General features: G+C 43.4%; 1 pseudogene; it reads left to right on the top strand.

Annotated features, from left to right (window-relative positions):
- Window positions 1-1,977: 1,977 nt before the first annotated feature.
- On the top strand, window positions 1,978-2,146 carry LOC126548686 (U2 spliceosomal RNA; annotated as a pseudogene).
- The last annotated feature ends 19,983 nt before the right edge of the window (window positions 2,147-22,129 follow it).

Here is a 22,129-nt window from a genome sequence, read left to right as displayed (position 1 = left end):
GGGAAAAGCAACAAAAATACGAACAGATTTTTACAAAAAAGATAAATCACCAATACCAAGCCGGCTGCTTCCCATGATCGCATGGCGGCAGCACTCGACATCGCGCCGCCAAATGTACACTCGTTCCTTTTTATTGCGGTGTCTAGTGCATCCAAAGGATCATGTGAAAAAGCGTACGCTTTTTGCGTGCTTAGTATTCGTGGACGGTCCTTTTTGTGAAAATTCGTTTGTATTTTTGTTGCTCTTGCTCTCTGAGTATCTGGTTTTATTTATTCATATTTAGGTATTTATATTTATTATAATATTTATATATTTATTAATAAAAAGTTCCTACCCACAATGCTGGCTCAGTGCCTACGGTGTTCTGCTGCCAAGCATGAGGTGACAGGTTCTATTTGTGCACACAGTTGCCCCATTTCGATGGGAGCGAAATAAAAAAAAATCTCGTGCGCCGAACTTTCAGCGCACGTTAAAAAACCAAGGGGTATCAAAATAATACGGAACTCACCACTACGGCTTTCACCAAAAACGACTTTGCATTTTCGGGATGTTAAACTTCACAGTTTAAACGTCTCACATTCACCGCAGAATTAAAAAATTTTTTCTAATTTTTTTCATTAGGTTTATTTCTTTAGGAGCTAATTAATCAATCATCGCAAACCGAATGACAACGATAGACGAAACAAGACGTCTCAGCTATCCTAATCATTCGTTGTCAGCCTTCGCTCTTCAGCATAGAATAGCAAGCCCGTTCGTATACTTTTCCCAAGAACGCCGCTCTCCAGAGATAACTAAATACACAAGCAATGAAGTGGAAATATAACGGGCAGATTCTGCACATCAAGTATCACATGACGCATGAGTCGAACCGTTTTCTGTGGGCCAAAACTTGTTATTTTCGTACGAAGTTCGAAATATGGGAGCCCATGGAAATCGTCCATATTTGGACTTGTGCTTATGCAATGAAAAACGATCTACGAAGAAATTACGCTGTAAAGTAGAATGTTCCAGTAGTTTTGATTCGCTCAGACCACCAGCTTCAAGCCAACTGCAACTGGGCCTTCAAGTATAATCAAGAAATTGTTCCGAATCCGCCATTTCATACATTCACAAAATGAAGCGCGAAAGAATAGGTATAAAGCAGCTCGTAAGGGTCGGCGCTAATAATGTGTAGCAGATTGGTGGTTTCGATGATGACACATTGAAATATGTGTTGGTCTCTGATGACATAAGCGAGATATTGCTGACTTAGTTACAGAGCATCGTGCATTGGATTTTTTTCGTACACCCGCCGCGGAAGCTTAGTGCATATGGCATTGCGTCGCTGAGCTCGAAGTCGTGTGTTCCATCGCGGTAGTGATTGTCGCATCCCGATTGGGGCGAATTCGGAAACGTACCTGCACTTTTATTCAGGTGCCCGTTAAAAAAACCGTGTGGGCAAAGTTATCCTGGAGTCCTCCACTACGACGAGCGTCATATTCATATCGCGGATCTAGCGCGTAAATTTTTTATTTAAAAGAATCGTCCGCTAAACTGTCTAGATCACCGATTGATCGGTCACCGTTATCTGGGCCACAGCATCCGAAAACAGCGGAAAAATCCAGCATTAAACGAATGGCGTAACACTTGATGGATGAGAAGTCAAACTCGACTTAAATTGATGAGTGCGCTAGGTGTAAAATAACAACGTATGCCTCAAGTGAAATACGAATAAATCGTGAGCCATTGGATGACCAGGAGTGGATGACCAGCGAACCTGTTTAGCATACTACATAGAGATGACAAAGAATTTTGAAAGTAAGTACGGACTCATTTACCATGACTTTTATATATATTCGTGTGGACGACAGGACCGCCGCCCGAGGAGCCGGAGGAAACTAGATACGCGTGACGTTTCGACGGGACCACCACCACGGGAGAGCGGAAGGAAAGGAGAAACGCAAGTGCTTGGGACGCCGACAAAGAGAGTGCGGTGCGAACGTAGACGTGGTCGACGAGGGTCAAAGTGCAGTATCTGTTCTTATCAGTTAAATATCTGTTACGGATTGAACTTATTGTTGCAAGTTGGCAGAGTGCTTGAAGCCTGCTTCCCCTCCGCCGCGGGTCGGCCCGGTATCGCACTGTCTTCAGAATCGGCCGACGGTTTTTGGTCTACAGACATCTATCCGTGGAAAACTAGCCATATAGAACTTCGCTGTAATAGACTGCACTCGAGTAAACATTTTCAATGCCCTTCTTTTCGAATATTCCTATTTGATTCGGAGGTACATTGGCTAAAAATAAAACAATTTTCTGCCTTAAGCATGGACATGGCCTGATGCTAAACTACACAGTGCACCTAACAGAGCCTCAAGTGAATAAGGTAACCGCTTCTATGCGCGAAAATAGCCCAGCTATGCCGTTGGAAGCGTTGACGCTTCGCAACAACAAATGGTGTGTGGGTGAGCTCCCCACATAAGAAAATATACTAAACCGAAAGAGCCTTATTGTTAAGTGGCAAATACCTATAATCAGCAACTCTTAGAAACAAGCACCGGTGGCCAACCAAAGCATAGGCTCCTAAAGAGCGAAGCGCATAGAAACAAACAAATCCAGTGAAAACAACAAATTAGAAATGAAGCACACTGAAAACTTCCTCCCTGGAAAATCTGAACAGTTGGACCTCCAATATATGCCAGCCTTCGTAAGCTAACCGCTTAAATAATGGTACGTATGCCGGCAGTCATCCTATCGGCATACGGTATTTCACGCATTCCCTCCCGCGTATATTCCGCAAGAACACACCTCCATTTCGCTGATTATTCTAACACCCATATACCACTACAAATGCAATTCTAAACATCAAGAATCCCTTATGACGGTTTGCTAAAGACAGTGCCTCTAGACAGAGGCCACACACATTGGCAAAGCGCGAGACATACCTGCCATAATTGATGTATTCCGGCCACTGGGCAAACAGGAGTGGCTTGCCCTCACAGGTCTCTCGCTGAATCTGCGCCGGATCATAGCTCAACGTGTAGGAGAAGCGCAGCAGCAGAATCGCCCCCACCAGCTCACCCGGAATAAGCAGAACCACCCAGTACAGATTCGACGCCTTCACACACAATGGGTCCAGCGGCAGGGCAGCCTGGAAAACGTTGGCCACCTTCTGGGAAAAGAGCAAGTGGCCACGACGACTGCCTATAACTAGAGCTTACTTTCGAATCGGCTGATGAAACCGAAAAAATGCCAGCATTCAGTCTGCCTGGAAGACACGGCTCTACGACACCTTGTGACCAGGTTGAAACCGACACACAAGGCATGTTTAAAACGGGATTCAGTGAACAGACCGCGCTATTTCAGAGGCCAGCACTTGAGCGGTGCTTAGCTTTGCCAGCAATACGTAATTTTCTGCAACAGCACTGTTGGGTTCAGATAATGGTATCCTAGAAAGTGGCTTGCACGCGCATAACAGTACCATACACATTAAATTACCTGCCTATATATTCAGGACACAACGCTTACGTCACCCACTTCGCGAGCAAGAAGCGCACCGTTTCCTTTACTTACGCGACAGGGGACTGTCTCTACCAGGCCCCTTAGAAAATTTTCGTTATTCTACATTAGAAATTGTAAAGCTCTGCCTAGGGATCGTTCCACCAGAGCAACTTTTGAAAAAGTTGTAGTATTAGCGGAGATTAAAGCAAATGGAATGTGGCGATGCGGCGATAACGCAGAGCCCGCAGTACAGGATCTTTCCTATCAACTCACGCAAGCGACATATCTCCTCTGCCTTTTAATGCATGGCAGCCGTAATAATTCAGATTCATTACCGTAATAATCTGCAAGCACGATCGTCACCTCCTGGTGCGCACACCAGGCATATATAATTGTTATGCCTAAACCTGGAGAGGGGCCGGATAAGCAAGCATCAACAAATTACTTCCATTGACAAAAATAATGCCATACACCAATTTATGGAACTAAGCGTGAAGGTAATTAGTATGAAGGCGAAAAAGACATAACGGTACATGTGTACAAACCTGTAATGTCGTGTTGTGCTTCCAAAAATATTGCACAAAGCTCTTAACAGCTATTTCAAAGAGCTTTAGCACTGCTTTGCGCGCGACATTTACTTCATGTATAAATGAATATGGGGACTTACGTGCCAAAACCGCGATTTGATTACGACGCATGCCTTGTTGAGACACGCCGGATTAATTTTTACCACCGGGGCATCTTTAACGTCCCCACAAGCAATGAACGGGCCACGGGCGTTCTTGCATTTCGCCCCAACCGAATTGCGCCCGCCACGACCGGAATTCGAACCCGTGACTTGCTGCGTAGCAGCGCAACACCATAGCCGCTAAGCCACCGCAGCGGGTGGCTTTTACGATAACGTGCATGTTGCTATTGTACAAATGAATACCGCTAACCATGAAATCATGACCATTAAGCAAATATTCGGAGCCTAGCCTAGCCTAGCAAGAACTTTGGTGACATTCGTCCGCAAATACTGCTAAAATGCGCATTGCCGTTGCAGCTATCTTCGAACTGAACTGCGCAAGCGTAGCTTGTGGGAAACTGTTGTATGCAACCATTGTCATAAGGGATAGATCATGCACGTACCCAGTATTTCTTTTCCGGAGGGGGAGGGTCAACCCAAGGTTTCTATGCAAATGAGGGGGGGGGAGGTGGCTGTAATAGTAAAAATGTGAATAATGCCCACCATTCTCCATAAAGATGCGTAAACCTGCAAACGAGAATTGAAATAAGGTGTACCTCACAGGTACGCCTGTGAGATACACCTCTTCTTTACTTGGCAAACAAGGAACCGCATCAAATGGACTCGCGCATAACAGAAGAGCATTACGAACGCTGCGAAAAACAAGTAAACAAGAGAAAGTAAAAAATGAAGATTTCTAATAGCATTTTTTTGAATTAGCCGTGGAAGAATTATTGAGAAATATATATGTTTGCGGAACAATCACAGTTCTTTTGTATCCCTCGTTTTCTGCTCTACCAATTCAAGTGCCAAAACCAGCCCGTGTTGCTATTTGACAAGTTGCGTAACGATGCGTGGCCACCAGTCCCGTACAACCGCGTAGAGCGCAGCGCACCAGCTACGGTTCCAGTGCACTGCGCCCACCGCGGTAAGTTAAGAAAACACCAACATTAGCACAGCAGAGAAGTGGCTACGTCAAGCGGCTCTACTGATAACAGTAGAAGCCTGGAAAACATAAACAGGCTTGCCGTCCGCTACATATATAATTGTTATGGACGTTATGACTCCCCCTCTCAATTGATTAATGAAAATAATATTGCCACCCTAGAATCCCGAAGAAAGGTAGCACGCCTAACATTGCTTTACCTCCTTTGGAAAAGGGAACTACAACTTGGTCATTCACCCTGTCTCCAGCCGCTACCAGCTAGAGCTACCAGAAATTATCACCCTGACAAGATAACCCCTATTTTCGCGCGTACAAATTGCTTTAAATATTCCTTCTTTCCTAGAACAATAAATGATTGGAACTCTCTGCCGACCGATGTATTCCTGTCCAATAACATATTGCATGCCCTTGAAAACCTGCATTTCAAATAAACGTGTGACCGCATGAGTACTTTCATGCGTGTTAGCATAAAAAACAAAAACAACCTGTGTAAACTGTGTAAAAACTGTGTAAACTGGTACTGTAAATATTTCTATCCTTTCAATTCAATCCATTGCATTGTATGCTTGTAGAATGTGTTTTTTATGTATTTATATCATCCTTCAATGTACCTCATATGATTCAATGTATTTCATATTTCATATGCACTCCTTTCTTTGAACGTATTTAATTGCATTACTGTATGAACGTCTTCCCTCCTGCCTGGGTCACAAGTTGGCCTGCAGTATTCTGTAAATAAATAAAATAAATAAAAACACTCGGAATCATTCTCCACTTCCGGCGGCATTTTCTCTACTCCCTTTTTAAATAAAGAGATGTTGACTCATAAATATTTTCACAAACAAGGATTATATTTGTTAATTTTCGCGTTTCCTTCCTGTTTGGCTGTTGCCTTGGCTCTCACCCTTAGTAAATCGCTTAATTTCTCAACCCTTTGCGACACTTCTGTCCAGTTGCCAATTTTGTAGGAAAAGTGTTATACAATTAGGGAAAAGCCAGACGAGGTAACAGGTGACAATCATATTGTTTATGGTTTTATAAGTTATTGCAGGGTCTGATGATGAACACTGTTTCGCATTATTTTATTTTCTACCTTATCTAACCCATATCGCGGCTATATGCATCCGAGGATCTGCCAGCATCGCGGCGAGCCGTCACTCGTGGAAATAATGAAGCAAAGGAAAATTTTGACGCATCTGGCGTTTTCTCCGGCCGCAACTCGTTCCACGAACATACAGACCAGCTGACTACGAACCCAATCTCTTTCCTGGTCCATGTATCAGTCTAAACAAAGAACGTTGAACTAACAAAGCAACATCGTTGCGCGTAGTTGTTAAATAGATGGTGACAACGGAACTCATCTCGAGTTAATCGCGCGGGCACCGAATCGATGAGAAAACTGGCCTCCACACCCCAGGAGATGCCGATAACTACCGCCATCCAAAAGTAGTGAAAAAAATGACAACCATTCAACTCTGTGAAAATGGAATGGCAGCGAGAGCTGACGACAGTCAAAGCACTCGAACAAAAAGCAAAGTGCTTCACTTCCGCCGCGGGTCGGCCCGACGGTAGTGCAATGCCGGGCCGACCCGCGGAGGAGGTGAAGCAGGCTCTGAGAGCTCCGCATACGTGGGCCGACCCCGAAGATTTCGAAGGGCGCGTTGCAGGTTTCCGAGGCCACAGGGGTATGTGCCATTGAGCTTGGACCCTTTTTGCACTATCACCAGAATCGGCCCACTTGATTCTTGTTTTCGACGGATGACGAAAAAACCATGTAAGGTTAGTCATATACAGCTCCCGCTGTAAAAGGCAGTAAAATGGTGCCTGCCAAATAGATTGATTTTCAGCGCTTTAGGAATGTGTGTGAGGAGTGGTGATGTGAGCGGGGAGGGGGTGAGGGGTATGCCACTTAAATTCGAGCGGGGGGCGGGCGGCCCCCCCCCCCCCCCTCGGGTACGTGTCTGGGATAGATACCTCTAATGTGGCCCTGATCTACGACTTGTGCTAAACTGAACTTCACCACTGTTCGACACACAGTTCCCACTTGCCGCATGTGTGCTATCAGGATGATCACTTTGAAGTTTTCCGAAATTTTGAAAATCGCCTGCGTAGGATAGCCCATTTCTTGTCGCTGAGCTGGATTATTTGAAGAGGCGGACATTATTAACGCGAAATCAAAACACATAGTCAACTAATAGGCAGAAATTGACGAATCAACTTCTTAACTAATTACTTTACGGCAAATATTGCCTGTTAGATTGCAAGAAGCATCCACTTGAAGCTAATTTCCATAATCACAACAGTTTCTAGATATTTTCCGAAGTGTGAAAAGAAATTCATGGGCGTTGCAGTTACTTTTGTGCTTCAATGCATACAAGAGCTTTTTTTTTTTTGAAGTAGTACGTGAACCAACAGTGCATTTTTACCTGCGAGTTTAATGGCGCATATCTCCGAATTGGTGCCATTCTGAAATTTCATTCCGAGTTGATACGCCTGACAATGTCACTGGCTACAATTCGTAAATTGCAATATTCGTTGTAAAGAAAGTTATTAGGTAGTTAATTATTGATATTTTCGGAATTCGTTAAACATTTATTTCGATTTTTATGCATGTCCGCCACTCTTAACAGTCCAGCTCGAGGATTAGAATTATGGTATATTCAAGAGGCAATTTTTCACAATTAAATAAAACTAAAACACTGTTACCCTATAACGTATATTTGGAAAGTCAATAACATTATTTTGCTAACTGGCCCATCTTAAGATTAAAACTTCTTACTGTAGTGTAAGCGATACCCGCTTCTCGAGCTAACCCACCTAAAAAGGTCGGAATGAGGAATATTCCATGAAGGATTTTTAAAAAGCAAGTTCAAAGTTGAAAAACGAAATTAAAAATTAAACAATAAAATGTCTCATAGCGCTACCAAGAGACCATGAAGAAAAAATAAAAATCGCAGTTGCACCAGAAAGGCGAAGCCCTGATTGCGATAGCAATTATTGGACAGCTGTACGCAATATTAGGTATAGTAGTTTTACTGGCCATATAAACTTCTCTGAACATTTGCTTACTAGCTAAATTAGCAAACATGGTATATCTAGTGCGCGCAGGCAATCGGTAACATATCTCACTAGATCACCGCGGACACTTGCTATCAGGACGCTGACGTGATGAAGAGTGGCCGTAGTGACGAGTGAATCGCCCTTGGAGCTGCCTCTCGTTTCAACGCTTACTAGGCGCGCGAGAACACAGCGCACACGAAGCCATCATCTATCTAGGGTTCCCTAACTTCGCCCCCAGCACAGATTTCATCGAAGACAAAGCGCGCTCAGCCATGCTATGTGCAGCCGCGGCCGGAGTAGACGAACAGAAAAGCGCTGACCTGTCGTCCTTCTAGCATGCTAGCATCTTCCTGCTCCTCCCTCCCTTGCAACCTCCTGCAGGTCCTCCTGCAAACCTCCCCTCTTGCGCGTTCAAGATTCCCTTTGTAACTGCACCGTAGGGCGCGCGGTCGCGATCTTATCGCCTTGGGACTAATCATGGCGACAGCAAAAACAACGGTGAACATTCAACTGGAGTGGCCATATTTTCTAATCACAATAAGAGAAGCATGGAGCATAGTGCAGAGCAACGCACCTGAGGCGCATTTTCCATAACGGAGTCGAGCGCTTCCTCGGAGGAGACCAGTAGCAGACAGCCTAGAGGCACACGCGGCCGCACACCGGAGACGGCAATGAAGCACTCGGGCAAAGTCACAGGCCGGCGCTCCTGCACTGGGCGCTTGTTGCCTGCAGGAACCACTGGGCCCAACATTTCTTCCAAACTGCTTCGCCCAAAGAAAAATTATGCAAAAACTTCGCCGGAGTTGTCTAAGTATGCGTAAGCATACTCCGTAATTTCAATTAGCCCACCTGCAAATTTCAAGGTGCCCCACATCAATCTTTCAAGTTGGCCAACCTTCAAATTTTAAGTTGGCCCCAACCCAAATTTCAAGTTGGACTGTCCCCCCCCCCCCCTATTTCCCTTGGCCCACCCTTACTATAGGCTTTCCCATGCATAATATATGGAATCCTATATATGCCTATGGGTATTCATAAATGTGATCATACGGGTATTCTCTCCGATCATTTCTTTTCAATTGTTGCTTATCAGTTATAAAGCTACGAATAATCTAAATATAAACTATCATAACGATTAAATGTGTTCACTTGACAAATTATCCAGTTTTTGTACAGATACAAAGCATTACCCTTTTCGCGTGATGGATATATTTTGCCTGGGTACTCGCCAAACAATGCTTAAGTACCAGTAACTATGAGTTCTGACCAGATTCGTAGCAGTGATACGTGTCGTCTAGATTTCGCTGAAATATAAGCAGCAGCATATTTCAGCATTCTCGGTCCATGGTCGGGATTTGATTCTGTACATTTACCAAACAATTGCACCACACCGCCTCCCGCGAACATAAACCTTATCTCCATGCATGTATACCTCTTCCTGGTTTCACATGTACGCGCAACTTCAAATTGTCAATGGCAGCGTAGTCTACACAATGCCAAGCACTGGCTAGAGTTCTTAATTCCAAACTATATGATTGTAGCGTCCGACTTTGTTTTCGTGGCATCCCCCCCCCCTTACCGCAATATTATACCTGCCCAACAAGTCCATTTTTTTCTGTTATCTTTTTTTTTCGGTATCGCTGATGCGCAATATTATATGCAGAAAAACAGTGACTACGCTACAACAAGCGGCCGCACAGAACGCTACGGGGCACAGCCCAATAAAGTACTTGCTCAAAATGTCAGAAGATTATCCAGCGCAGGCTTATATCAATCGTGGGCACTCAAGAGCGCAAAAGAGTGGGCACTCGAGCAGCACTTTCGGCATGGCCCGTAACCTCTGCTTCTGTCCGGTGCAGGCTGCTATCGTACTCGTGTTGGCGCTATCAACGGACACACCCACCGACTTCGAATGCGATTCCGCGCATCTTCCTGACGCAACCTGTGCTCACATGGACGTCGACACGAATTTTCCTGCCGTGGTGTCATCAGCAAGACTCGTCTTCCGTGCGCCAACCACATCGACCACTGCATCATCCATCAGGGCACATTTAAACGGCTTCCCTGGAAACTTCACCTTCAGTGGGCACTCGAGCAGCACTTTCGGCATGGCCCGTAACCTCTGCTTCTGTCCTGTGCTGGTGTGTGCTGAACTTTCCTTATACGCGAGAAAAAGTGATGACCGCTTCTTAGTGCTGTTCACGTACCCACGGGTGTTGTGTGAGACCATTTGTGAATGCTTGACTTCGTCGTTTGCCTTATTGTTGACCTGTTCAGGGGATGCTGAGACAAACCCTGGGCCTAATACTAGGACGGACGCACTTTGTGATATTAAAACACTGCCTGGCGACCCTGCAGAACAAATGAAGATAATGTTTCGCTTTATTAAAGATATACACACTCGCTCACTCCACTCCTCAAAAACTTTAGCCGAACAAGCCGCCGATATTAAAGCTATAAAGAATGGCCAAAAAAACACGGAAGCGAAATTCACTGTGTTGAGCAAACGGATGGATGGCATGGAAGAAAAATGCAATAATTAAGAGGCACAGGGTGTAGTACTGTCTACTATGAAGAGCACTGTCGGGGCCCTAAAATAAGAAAACGCAATTCTGCGGGCTCGCGCCATGACCTTGAAGACAGATCTCGGCGAAATAACCTTATCATTCGCAACATTCCAGACGCTAAACAAACATGGGAACAAACCGAGAACAAAGCTATATCTGCTTTTAAAACCGTACTTCCATCTTTTTCATCCAACTCAATTGAACGCGCCCATGGCTTAGGAGTTTTTGACCGGGAAAATGCTGAACCGTAATTGTAAACTTCTCGAGTTTCAAAATAAAAGAAAATGTTCTTTCACTACGTAATCAGCTCAAAACAAGCAATATCACTCTTAGTGAAGATTACTCCCCCGCAACCCGTCTCGCTCGGGGAAATCTTATCGAGTTTGGAAAAAAATCAGCCCGGTGCACCTGCGTTTAAACTCAGATACGACAAACTACTTATGAATGACAGGTGTATACGTTTTTGACGCCGAAACGAAATGCGTGACAGAAAAGCCGTCGCAGGGCCAACGCGCAAGGAACATACTTCCTGCAGGTAATTTAACCTAGCGGAGCGAGAGGGGAAGTGGACAGTCTTCACAACACCATGTGTCCATCTTTTTTACCAACATTAGAAGGGTACCGAACAAATATTTTTCATTGGCCTCAGCGATTGACACTTGTTCTCCACAGATAGTTGCCTTAACAGAAATGTGGCTTTCGAACAACAGTAATAATAATGAAATCTTCGAGGATGCCCATCGCTTCGTTATATATAGGGAGGATCGTGCTGGTGAGTCGTGGAGGCGGCGTCCTACTTGCCATTTCTAACGACATTCCTTCTTTGCGAATTTCTGTTGCTACTGACCTCGAAATTGTCTGGGCTTCATTTTACATTCGTCACCAGAAGGCAATTATAGACGTATGCTACCGATCCCCTTCTTCCTCGCCCACATTCCTTAGTGTATTGCATGATGTAATTAATAACGTATCATAACGCTTTCCAACATCGCCCCTTTACTTGTTAGGCCACTTTAACTTCCCGAACATTAAATGTAACTCTCAGCCTCCTTCATTACTCCATTTTTCGTCTCAGGCGAAGGAATATTTAGATTCGTGTTCCACTTTTTCCTTTTCGCAAGTGGTCACTGAACCAACTCGGAATACTGCTACTATATCGAACATTCTCGACCTAGTACTTACTACTGAACCCAAACTAACTTCCAACATTACCTTCCTTCAGCCTTTAAGTGACCATTGTGCAATGCATTTTACCACTAGTGCCAACCATCCGAAAAATATCAAGAAAAAGAAAACAATAGTCGACTATAGTAGAGCAAACTTCAGGACCATCAATAACGAGGTACATGCGTTTCTTGACACATTCCTAATGAACTTTGATGACCATTCTATGTAAACAATAACATAGCAACCAACAATCGCCCCATCTCACTTACCAGCACGTGCTGCAAACTTCTAGAACACATTGTTTTCAAAAGCCTCGTCGACCTTCTTGAAGATAACTCATTTTTTTCACCTGCACAGCATGGCTTTAGGAAATCATACTCATGCCAGACTCAACTCGTATCCTTCACTCATCAGTTGCATCGAATTCTTGATCGTTCATCATGCGCCGACTGCATATTTCTAAACTTCTCAAAAGCATTCGATAAAGTATGTCACAAACTTCTACTCGACAAACTAACCCATTTGAATATTGATGCTAATCTCTTAAAATGGATCGAATGTTTTCTGGTTCATCGCTCACAATACGTTAGTGCTAACGGCTGCAATTCATCGATGCGCTCTGTTGCTTCCGGAGTGCCCCAAGGATCGGTTCTCGGTCCTTTGTTGTTCTTAATATATATTAACGACCTTCCTTCACAAGTAACTTCTAACATTCATCTCTTCGCGGGTGATTGTGTTATCTTTAGAGAAATAACTACGGATTGTGATACTAACTGTCTTCAATCGGACCTTGATATAATATCTATCTGGTGCAGCTTATGGCTAATGGAATTAAATGTTAACAAGTGTAAAGCTATTCCTGTATCTAGGACACCTAACGTCTCTCAGGTGTACTATTTAAATTGTCTTCCTTTGGAACAGATAACTTCGTACAAGTACTTAGGAATTCATATTACATACGACCTTACCTGGGCAACTCACATTACTAATATAGTGAGCAATGCTAACCGCGCTCTTGGTTACTTAAGGCGAAACTTTTTTAAGGCTGCACACTACTTAAAATTATTACTTCATAAAACACTAATACGCCCGAAATCAGAATACGCTACATCAGTCTGGGACTCTAATAACCTAAACATAATTAACGCATTAGAATTAGTTCAGGATAACGCTGCTCGTTTTATTCTTTCGAATTATAACAGAACTGCCAGCGTAACAGCCATGAAAACTAGCCTTTCTCTTCCATCTCTTGCAGCTCGACGTAAAGTCTCCCGTTTATCATTATTTCACAAAATTTTTCACCACACAACACTACGTGATGTACTCATCCATACTCCACACTACATATCTCGTCGCATCGATCATTCCTACAAGGTTCACGTCCCTTCTAGCAGCACAAATACATTTTCCCAGTCATTCGTACCTCGGACATCACTAGAGTGGAACCACCTTCCCGCAAACATTGTGTCCATCAGTGATAATCTTTTGTTTCGTGATGCCTTAACCAACGTTACTTGCTAGAATGCTGTTTAATGTGCTTGTATATCTTGTCCTTTTTTGTAATGTCTTTCGTAATTGCTCATTGTATTCCTACTGAATTATTTGTCAAATTGTACTTTTATGTTGTATATTTTTCTTTTGCAAGACTTACTGTTTGAATTCACTTGTAACCCACTCCCCTCTGTAAAGCCTTCAGAGGCCGTGAGGGTATAATAAATGAAATGAAATGAAATCGCCACTATCAAAATGCTTCAAGGCCAACGTAAAGAGTGTGTGCATTTACCATGTGCGTCATTCGGTGGGCTTTCAGCTTTATGCTGCAAACTATCAAAACTTATTTGAATCAGCATTAAAGGACAGTCTCCAGACAGCCTAACTTGGCATTGCAAAAAGCTTTTCTACGTCGTGTTCACTTAAATATTGTGATTACGAGGCACTACCGACCATACGGGAAAAGAATAACTATGGGTAATTGAAACGGGAGAACTGAAACGTCGTTGTCTCTTACCTGTGTGTAAGCTGACTTCTACAGGCAGCAATCACGATGGCCATCGCCTCCCTTCTCCTGCGGTTTCGTCTGTAGCAGTTGCAAATGCTTTCAACGAGGCTGTCAAAACCGTCCCGTTTGGTTCCAAAGAAGCCGCTCTGGAAATTCTGGAACTGGTAGAACACCCTCAACGCGGATCCCACGTCATCGAGCAAGCTCCTAATGTCGCACGAGCAACTCGGCTAGCGCCACATGTCATCCACCGTCTCGGTGCTCCAGGTGCGTTGGTCAGCTTCCGGTCGATCAAAGGCCGCACGACGAAATATGCGTCGATGAGTGCTCAAATCTCGTCCTGGATCCTGGAAACGGTCGCTGCATCTCAGGCTGCTAAATGATGCCCTGTGAATAATATTTATCTTTACGGTTATTTTAACTTTCCGCATATTGACTGTCACCTCTTGTCATGCTCTTGCCGTGCTACGAAAGCTTTCATCAACCCAACTTCGGATTACAATTTGTTTCAAGTCATTAACCAACCCACTTGTGGTTCCAACATCCTCGATCTCCTACGAAATAATGATCATGTTACCGTAGGGCCGATATATATGGCTTTAGTGATCATGATATGCTACAGCTTCAACTTGACTTCCCGCGTAGATCTTCAGGAGTTACCATTCAAAATATTCGTGAATATAATAAAGCCAACTTTAACGAAATAAATGCAGAGTTAGCGGTGTTTCTTAATCGAATATTTCTGCCCTTATTTTTGTCTCGCTCTGTCAATGACAACTGGATTTTCTTAAAGAAAAAATCACGGTTAAGTTGCATAAGTATGTTCCCTTAATTAACATGACTAAGGATAAAGCTAACACATAGTTTAATAAGAAACTCATGCAATTAAAAAATAAGAAGAAGCGTCTTTACGCGAGTACAAAACGTCTCGAAACACTGTGCTTTTCGGCAGATTACAAAGAATATTTAATAACCCATTCTTAGGCTATAGAGACAGCTATAAATAAATATGACTCGTATGGCCTGCCTTCTATCTTGATGTCAAACCCTAAATTTAAAATTAAATTAAATAATGGGGTTTTGCGTGCCAAAACCACGATCTTATTATGAGGCACGTGGTAGGGGGGGACTCCGGAAATTTGGACCACCTGCGGTTTTTTAACGTGCACTTATAAAGCTAAATATACGGGTGTTTTCGCATTACGCCCCCATCGAAATGCGGCCTCCGTGGCGAGGATTCTATCCCGCGACCTCGTGCTTAACAGCCACCCACCATAGCCACTAAACCTGAAATCTTCTGTAGAACGATTTCTTCCATTGGTATGGGCAGCGGTGTTTCCTTACACCGCGATAAACTAACACAACTTTCTGGTCAGGATTGTGCATTAAAGCTTAATTTTCTTTTTCGTCTGTTTTCACTCGAGCAGATCATTCCAGTGTGTGATCTGTTCCCGAAACGGATCTTTGCTGTATGGACCCGATTGAAATTTCGCTGGAAGGCATAGGCTGTCTGATTTCCAACCTTAAGCTATCTACATTTAGTAGCATGGATAACATAAATTCTAAGACTCTGAAAAATACCTGTTTCATTTCAGGTCCTAAATTATCCCACCTATTTAAGCAATCATTTACATCTTCACAGTTAGTGGCCGACTCGAAAGTTGCTAAGATTATTCCCATATAAAATATGGAATTCGAGAGGCGGCTGAAAACTACCGGCCCATTTCGTTGACGCGTATCTGCTGCAAACTTTTCGAACACATTATTTCATCACACCTTTACAACCACCTTGAGTCCAATAATTTATTTTTCTGTAACCAGAATGCATTTCGAAAGAACTTTATCGTGCGAAACAAAAATACTGGAATTAACCACGGATCTACATTGAAACATGGTTTTTAACCTTTCAACTGACTCCATCATTCTAGATTACTCTAAAGCATTTGAAAGTGTACCACATCGCCATCTTAATGGAAAATTATCAGCTCTTGGAACTGACAGTTTAACTTTGTCGTGCATTTGAAAGCTTTTATCTTGTCGCCTTCAATTCACAGTCGCATATAACTTTTCGTCTTGCTTCTGTGACGTAAGATATGGTGTGCCGCGGAGTATCCTCCTGGGCTCCTTGCTGCTTTTAATTTACAGTAATGATATTAGCACTAACATAACTCCCAGTATAAGAATCTTTGCCGATGACTTCATTGTCTACCGGGTTATTAAATATGTTAATAATAATCTTACCCTTCACAACAATCGTAACGCTATTAACTTCTGGTGCGATAAATATCTAATGACCCGTAACTCAACTAAAAGCAAGCTAGTTTCGTTCGGCCGTAAGCTCTCCACTTCTAGCTTCCCTTATTCTAGAAATAATAGTGTTACGTCATGCTTCTTCATACATCTACTTAGGAATCAGTCTAACTACTAACCTCTCCTGGAAGGAGCACATAAGTACCATATCTGCTAAGGCATCTCAGACACTTGGTCATTCGCGTCGTAATTTGCGCCACTCTAACTCTAACGTACGCAAATTAGTCTGTATAACTTTCGCTCGCCCACAGCTAGAATTCGTATCAGTAGTCTGGTCTCCTCATCAGAAGTGCTTGGTTAACCAGACAGATTCGATCCAAAATAGGGCCGCTCGATTTATAAATCGAACTACGACCGCCATTGCAGTGTTACTAAACTTAAACAATAGCTTGACCTCCACTCGTTGGATAGCCATCGGGCCATTTCACTTTTATCTCTACTGCATAAATACGTTCATATCCTACTGTCTCGTCGCTTACCAATTCGCCCTCTCACGCTCACATCGCGACGCCTACATAATAACCTGACCATCAAACTAATTTTTGGAAGGACTCAAGCTTTTAATTCATCTTCACTGCCACGCACCATTGCACTTTGAAAGGATCCTCCTGAAGCCTTCGTCGTGATCACTGACCGTAACCATTTTCGTGAGCGACTGGGAAGACATGTTAATATTGTGCAATGATCCCACTTGTATTGCACACTCAACAGGTCTGTATAATACATTGATGACACACCAGTGCTTTGCTTCAGTGGTCTGCTGACATAATTATCTGCATCGCGCTGTCACTCCCTCACTCAATGCTTCTTCGGAAGCCCTGTGATGTATTGTAAATAAATAAATAATCAGTATTTCCTACAAATTTACGTAGCCCTAAACTCAATCTGAGGAGATCAGGAGATCATTTCATTAGGGAGGTTGTGGCCGAATACTGAACCAGGGAGGCCAATTCCTGTTCTAGTGAGGGAGTGTCTTTGGTCAAGCTTAGTGGGCCTTCATAATTTGGCTGTACCTTGATTAGTTTAGCCCCACTCACTCTCGGCATCTTCGCCGGTGTCAGGCGCCACTCCAAGCCTGCAGAGGTAGTGCACTTCGTTGGTTGGAGTCGGTTGGCGCAGGACAGGGGTAATTGGAGATCGCAGGGAGAGGCTTTCGTCCTGCAGTGGACATGAATAGGATGATGATGATGATGATGATGATGATGATGATGATGATGATGATGATGATGATAAAACTCAACAACAATGCCTACTTTTCCAGAAAAACAAGGGGGCGATGCTTATGGGCAAGCGCCCCAAATTTTTACACAAACCCGAATTCCAGGACAGGGCGCAAGATTGATACAAGGTGGCCCTGCGCAACGCTGATCGACTGCTGCTCAGTCCACGTAATAACCCCACCGTTCGAATGTCCTTTGCTGCAATTAAATATATGCGCACACGCCACGAAAGAGAGCGGTCATATACAACTGCAAGATGCTGGGGAGCATCTACTTGTGGAATAATCACGTCCTGTTGGGATGGGACACAGCTTCGCACAATAGTAAATATTTACTGGATATAGCACTGTCTCTGTGGAACTCCATTTTCTCGCTTATATGTACTCGTTGAAGTCTTTGTGAAAGCAATAAAATTTTTTGATGATTAAACATTGCGTAATCCATGCTTGTACATATTTGTGGAACTTAAGTTTCCGCAGCTATCTTACCGATATCCCGTGTTTAACGCTATCGTATGCCTTGTTGATAACACGCGTAACCAATTCCGCATACTGGCCTTGGCGCCGTGCAGGTTCTTTACGACATTCCAAGTCAATATGCGCTGGCCATACTGAGGATCCCGGGCTGAATCCAAATATGCATGGGGTGAGAAGCATTCTCTTATTAATAGTGTTCATAACGTGAATATGTAAGGCTCTTCCTATCAACTTTACAAAATTTGATGCTAGCGCGATTGGCCCGATGTTGTCTAAGGTATAACTCCCTCCCGGATCTTAAGTAACAGTATAACCTTTGTAATTTTCCATTCTGGTGGAATCTAGGCCCCTCTCAGAATATAACTTGATGTTTAGTAGATCTTCTTGCGACTCTTTTAAAATTTTTAACATTGCCGAAGTGACCCCATCAGGGCATGGACCCGCAGTTGGAATTTTCCCTAAGACATTTGACAATTAATCCACAGAAATCTCCGTAAAATATTCATGAAAAGGAGAAATCACCGTAGGGAGTGGAAGATTAGAAGAAATGCTACGCTCCAGTACTTTAGTAATAAGTTCCAAAGATTCCTTCATGTTTTGGTGGGGATAAAACTGTAGATTCTATGTTACCGTCAACAGAATCATTTTCTCATATCTAAGAAAGCCGAATAGCGCGCGTTTGTTATTGGGTTTGGCAACAAAATCAAAATGCTTTACGTCATATTCGGCGTTTTCCAATGGACACCAGTTGCCTCCGTACCTTTTCTTTCGTTAACGATGCTGCGCATTTTCAAGGGCATCGCTTTATAGGGACCGGTGCAATCCTCTGGAGTGCTTCGGCAACGGAATAGTTGCACTGCGGCGCCGAGACAGGTCGGCCGTCCTGTCAAGAAGACTACCAGCTAGTGCCGTGATCTGTCACCTTGCTCCTTGCATTGCTCCTTGAGCCATTTGATAATCTGCATACGGGTATTCTTCGTGCGAGTGCTCCAAAAGTGGACTATCGGTGCCAGTAGATTCACGTTTTCTCGGGGCTGATCGTGCGAAGCCACACGCGTTCGAGCACGGCGCGATACATAACTGCAACGGACTTCAAACCTATGTAAAGAAAGCAACTGCGAAGATTCCTATCATTATTGCGTGTATTGCCTGTGTATTCGATTGCTGGATGTGGTTCTGGCTGCGCGAGGTCCACCCGAGCGGTTTGTACTCGAGGAGGTCGTCACTGACTGCACTAATCCAAGGACGGCGAAGCACACCGCAGCAAGGCGAGCTTCTCTATAAACGAGCAGGTAGGCTCTCTTCAATTTTTGCAATTTTCCTTAAGTTCATGCAGCTATATTTTGAAGTTTTGTTTATTTACAAAATTGCAACGCGGGTATACTCGGGCAAAAAGTCAAAATCGATTCACTTGGGAGCGCCGGAGTCCCCCATTTACACGGCATGCAACAAGGATTAAATCAAGATTACAATAGATAATAATGGTGCAATATTACTGAATAAAATGAAAAAAAAACAACTTCACATGTTAATCAACGTAATAAAAAGGAACAACTTCAAATTAATGTGCCAAATATCAAGATATACAATAATAGTGACAAAGAAAAATTTTCACATCAATAAGTTCTCTCGTACGTTACTTACGTATGTTGCATGTTTCAACATAAAGATTTTGCGACATTAATTTGTTCTACAAAAACGGAAGTACGTGACGTAACATTTGTCGTCCATGTTCAGTGCGGGAAAATGGAACGCACCAATATTCCCTGTGACGAAATAAATATACAACGGTATTAGTTCTCAAAGACGATATGTCTTGAAAAGCGTTCTCACAGTTATATACAGATTTCTTGTGTCAAATACATGAGGAATATTCGTGAAATTTAGGCACAGGAATAATTTCAAGCCGTCTTAAAAATTTGGCAGTGTGCATTATAATCTGCATTGGCCATATGACGTAACGCTTTAGTTTGTATTACGTAAAGTTTGTTAATGTTAGACAATGTGGTGTTTTCCTATACCAAGAAACAATAGTTCATATGTGATAAGAACAGCGTGTTGTAGATAGGTATGTGCGAAACTTTGCTAGCATGCCAATGCGCTTGTTTAAAGAACATACAACCTAGCTGACGTGAGGATTCCAGCTCATCTTTATGTAAAAAAAAGCATTCCTGGCGTACTTCCCGTATCTACCTTTTCAATTTTGAAGTTCTCAAACTTTATCACAGGTTATAATGATGAATAGCTCTGACGTACATGAAATAACACGGCCTTTGTTTTACTGGAGTTTTTTTTCGATTCACTAATAAGCAGTTTGCAGCGCTCCATGAACTGAACTATTCCACTGTTTTGTTGATAACTGGGATAAGGGACTGTGTGTTGCTGCTTGTAAATATGATACTTGTGTCATATGCATACAATATGCAGCTCGATTTGTCGCAAATAGACATTATATCATTGTTATACAAAATAAACACTAATGGACCCGGAATACTTCATTGGGGGACACCTGTGATGATGTCCTGACAAGTAGAGACATGTTTTCCTATTGCCGCACACTGACAACGATTTTGTAGGTATTTGAATTGAATTGGATTTATTGATAGGAAAGACAGGGTGGTCGACCTGAGCTAGTCCGCTCTAGTCTGCTACTCTGCACTGGGGAAGAGGGAAGGGGAGTGAAAGCACTGGGATGGATGATGATGATAAGAGAAGTGGTGAGTGCTTATGTACATGAGACAGTTGTCTTGCTAGAGCCGCTCGTCGTGCTTGGTGTCCTGCAGAAACTTCAACAATACTTTTGTTGCACGGATTGAAATTGCAGTGTCAGGCCATGGGCCGAGGATAGCTTCCTCCGACAGTGGTTGCCTGCCAACGCTGGCTAAGAAACTTTCTAATGTCCTTCGCTCCAGCATATATGCTGGGCAGTCGCACAGTAGGTGTTGTAGTGTTTCAGGCGTCTGGCAGTGATCACAATCAGGGCTGTTCGATTGGCCGATGAGGTGCGCGTAGCGACGGGTGAAAGCAACGCCGAGCCGAATCCTGTGTAGCAATTATTTGCTCCGTGTTTACAAGACAAGTTTGCAAGACAAGCGCTGCGATTCCACGAATGCCATATAATTCCAATTTTTCCAACAGTATTTGATGATTGCTGCGTTCAAAGGCATTTGAGTAATCAATAAATACACTAATACACACTTTGATTTCAAATGCTTCTAGAATTTTTTTCTTTTTGCTTTAACGGAGCGGTTTCTGTGGACCTATTTGGTAGGAAATCATACTGCGATAAACTGATCAACTCGAATTTCATGCAGAACTCTATAAGTCGTTTCTAAATTACCTTCAAATTGCCTTCCCCAAACCTTTTGAAAGAATAGGTAGGATAGGAATAGGCCTATAGTTGGCCATGTCGTTTTTGTCACTACATTTAAAAAGCGTGCTAAACTTAGCTACTTTCATTAGCTTTGGAAAACAACTTGGAGATATTGATATGTTATATATGTAAGTCAAGAGTGGATCTATTATTTTACCCATGCGTTTAACCGGAGCGGTCTGTATGTCATCGATATAGCGTGTTTTACTATTCTTAAATGAGTTAAATATAACACAAATTTCCGCCTCATCTGTTAGGTGAAGGCACAAGCTAAAGGCTCTCTATTTATTGAATGTTTAGTCACACGTTGATTTTGAGGACAGGACACAATATTGTTGCGCAGCAACCAAGAGTGGCGCCAGTGAGAAGACGATTTGACGTGTAGAGGTGGAATCGGAGGTTCTTGTAGAGGGCGATGGAATCTCGGCGTTTCGAGCCAATATCTCGCAATGGTTGACAGGCGAAATGTCGCCCAAAGACATGCCTCTGGGAAGAATTTGAGTCGAGCAGCTAAAATTAAGGAGGGATTGAAGTCTCATTACCTGTAACATCAAGGACGGTATGGGGGACGGCCAAATTTCTCTCAAGCAGTATGTCAGCGGTGGGACATAGCACATAGGCGCCGTCACGAACAGATGGGAAGGAGAGTAGATTGACGTGCGTAGTGGCTTGAGGCGACAGGCGTATGTCTTCGGGAGAGGGTACCCGTGGTTGTGTAAGGGGTGGTCAATAGCAACCGGGGGCGATTCAAGCTGAATGACACTAGATGTGGAATCAAAGAGGCCCATCAAAGCGCCTACCGTGCAACAA

The sequence above is a fragment of the Dermacentor andersoni genome, chromosome 1 (genome assembly GCF_023375885.2).
Source record: "Dermacentor andersoni chromosome 1, qqDerAnde1_hic_scaffold, whole genome shotgun sequence".
Taxonomy (NCBI): domain Eukaryota; kingdom Metazoa; phylum Arthropoda; class Arachnida; order Ixodida; family Ixodidae; genus Dermacentor; species Dermacentor andersoni.
The sequence above is the reverse complement of the archived record's forward strand: the minus strand, read 5'-3'. Positions and strand labels throughout refer to the sequence as shown.